The sequence below is a fragment of the Triticum urartu genome, chromosome 3A (genome assembly GCF_056163025.1).
Source record: "Triticum urartu cultivar PI428250 chromosome 3A, HENAU_Tu73, whole genome shotgun sequence".
Lineage (NCBI taxonomy): Eukaryota > Viridiplantae > Streptophyta > Magnoliopsida > Poales > Poaceae > Triticum > Triticum urartu.
This window is the reverse complement of record NC_141875.1, coordinates 635,280,926-635,284,239: the sequence shown is the minus strand read 5'-3', so window position 1 is coordinate 635,284,239 and position 3,314 is coordinate 635,280,926. Positions and strand designations below refer to the sequence as shown.

Here is a 3,314-nt window from a genome sequence, read left to right as displayed (position 1 = left end):
ACGTATGAGTGACGCTGGTGATGAGATCTAAACTGAGCGAAGAGAACTCAAAGACGTGAATGTACTACTGCATGCGAGTGAGGCTTCTCTGGTCACAAGCATGTAAAGGCATTTCCGATCAATCTCTAAAAGATAGCGGAGTATCCAGCCGAGTAAACTTTAGTGGAGTATTTAAACTCCACTAAATTTTGGTCGATTCTAGCCAATCCCTTAAACCTACCGGAGTAACACAATAAATTTGCATAAATTTAATCTAATTTCAATGAAATTTGCATGCATTTAAACATAAGTTCAACATAAATAGTCTTGACAACCGAACATTCAACATAAATGTAAACCTAAACTAATCTACACTAAAAACTACACAAATTCAACGACTGAAGTGGAGGTCGAGCCAATCCTTCCTCGTCAGGCCACCCTCGGTAAGAGCTGGGTCCGGGCGGGTGCCGTCGTCGGGGAAGACGATCCACCACTCCTCGACGTCAATCTCGTTCTCCTCGCCGCCCTTCTCGCCGCCTTCCACCTTCGATTTTTTGTCCAAAAGGACCCCTTGGCCAACATAAGCAAAAAGGTTCAACAAGGTCTTCAAGTCTCCAACGAAAATAAAGAAAAGCTCACAAGGAGCAAAAAGGCCAATAACAAAACTAGCCAAAAGAAGGCACAACCGGCTGGCATAAGAGAAATAGGTAAACTAATTGCCTATCCTATTACATGACCGTCATACAAATCGGTTGAAGATATTCCGTGCTACCATCTCCCATCGGATAGATCCAGTAACCAAACGCTCCCTGGCCTCCGTCGGAGTGAGTAGCGACCACATACGGATCAACGCAGTGGCTCGGAAGATAACCTGTAAAAAATGAATATTTGTTGCTCTGTTGAAAACCAAATCATTTCTACAGTTCCATACTGCCCATAATAAAGCACATGCTCCTACGTGAATGTGTCGTGCTGTTTCGGACTCTATTCCGTTAAGCCACGTTTCAAATAACGTGCTGACAGAACTCGGAGGAGTAATATTAAAGGCAATATAGACCGTCCGCCATAAGACTTTTGCCAACTGGCACTCAAGAAAAAGGTGTTTGATGGTTTCATCCCGATGGTAGAAGCTACACCTAGTAGGTCCTGTCCAGTTATGCTTTATCAAATTATCCTTGGTCAAGATTACTTGTTTATGTACAAACCACATAAACACTTTAATTTTCAAAGGAACTTTAACAACCCAAACATATTTGAAATTAGGAATGGAGCTGTTGACTGATTCCTGTTGTTACACGCACAGGAGCTCTGCTCTCGTGATTTTTATTTCCTTTGATGTGATCCTGTAGAAAAAGAAATGCAGCTATGCGTAGTAAATATTTTTTTTTTGAACAACAAAAGGCGCACGAAGCGCCAAACTTTCCATTCAGCTCAGCTCAATAGCAACATACAGCATGAATTACAAAGCCCTCAAACTCGAAATTAGAGAGGAGAGAAACTACAGGGCAAGCCATGTTCCTGTGAGCCGAAGCAAAACAACATATGTCAGGTTCTACATTTGATGTAAGAACCTGATGAGCGACGTTGTGAGCAATTCCATTAATTTCCCTGGAAATATGGAACACTCTAAGTTGAAGGTCTGAAGAGTAGCAGAAGAAATCAACTAAAACTTTCCTGATAGTCCAAGGGGTAGCAGTTTCAGTAATCTTTCTACTAGCCGCAAATGAAGCCAAAGAGAGACAGTCTGTGAGGAAGGTCAGCTGGCTGATGTTGAGACATTTAGCTACTTTTGCAGCCAAGAGAAGAGCTAACGCTTCAGCGTGCAGAGGAGTACTTGTAATGGATGTGGAAGCTTGAATCTGCACGCTGACTTCCTTCTGATCGTGCGGCAAAGATATGTAGATACCAACTCCAGTGGCTGCTGTTCCCTGCAATAAACCTGGAATTTTTTTGCACTTAAAAGATGCATCAGTATATACTTTCGGTCCCGTGATAAGAAGATCTGATTTAAGCGTTTGTCCCTGCAAGGGAAGTTGATTAGTATGGGTTAAGATACAACTGGAGTTTTGAGGCTGATGGTGTGAAGAACTGTTAAGCAGATCACAGAAATCATTAGATAGAGAAGTAGCAGCAATATTAACTTGGTGAGGGGTAGCTTTCTTTCTATCAAAAAGATAATCATTCCTCGCTTTCCAAAGACACCACATAAAATTTAGAATGTTGACAACAGAAGCATGCGGATGGTTCATATTAAGTAAAGCAAGAATAATACTATGGATATTGGTATATGTCTGAACTAAAGCATCTGTTCTGATGAACCAAGGATGAGAAAACCAAGCAGCTCTAGCGAAGTCACAAAGAAAAAACATGTGAACCTCATCCTCTTGCTGACCACATCTGCAACAATATTGAGAAATATGTGCGGAAAAGCGCCCAACCCTCAAACCTGTGGGAAGCGCTTTCCTAAGGAGTCTCCAAGCGAAAGTTTGAACTCTGGGGATCATCAACTTTTGCTTCCAAATCAACTTGAGAAGATTTTTCATCTGCAAAGAAACTTGGGAAGGAGTATTTCTTGGATTGGCATGAATATCCTGCAAACACAATTTATAAGTGGACTTGGAAGAACAAGTACCATTAGGAGTTAGATCCCAACATAATATATCCGGGCAATCTTGGTGAATAATGTCAGTTTGATTGATAACAGAGGCTAGAGGCTGTTGAAAGAGAGAGTTAATGAGGTCATTGTTCAGACTTTCTGACCCGGTATCCAAAGGTCCTTAACAAGAGAAGGATATATGTATCCTGAAGGCTGAATAATAAGATTGTCATGATCAGAAGCCCAAAGGGAACACCAAGGGGTACTCCAAAGAGAGATATTCCCTTGCGTGAGTTGGTAAAAAGAGTGATCTTTCAGTTTAGGCAACATTTTTAAAATGGATGACCAGAAAGTAGATTTTGGAGTAGTAGAAATAGCAGTCCAAATAGAGGCATCATGGAAGTATTTAGATTTGAGCACAAGATGAAGGTGGGAGGAAGGGTCTTTAGCAAGCCTCCAAGCAGCTGCAAGAAGTAAGCCCTCATTAATTGCTTGCAAGTTCCTAATGCCAAGACCACCTTCCTGTTTGGAATTGCAAATGTCCTTCCAAGCCCTAAGACAAAGGCTCTTGTTAGAATTATTCTCTCTGATTCCTGTCCACCAAAAGTTCCTTATAATAGCAGTGAGCTTGGCTATAAACTTTTTGGTAAACAAAATATTAGACATGTAGTACACAGGAATAGCAGAGAACACAGATCTAATGAGCTCAAGCCTAGCAGCATGAGAGAGCATATTAGCT

General features: G+C 41.3%; 1 pseudogene; it reads right to left on the bottom strand.

Moving 5' to 3' along the window:
- Positions 1 to 1,415: 1,415 nt before the first annotated feature.
- LOC147980962 (uncharacterized) lies at positions 1,416 to 2,905 on the bottom strand (annotated as a pseudogene).
- Positions 2,906 to 3,314: the final 409 nt, after the last annotated feature.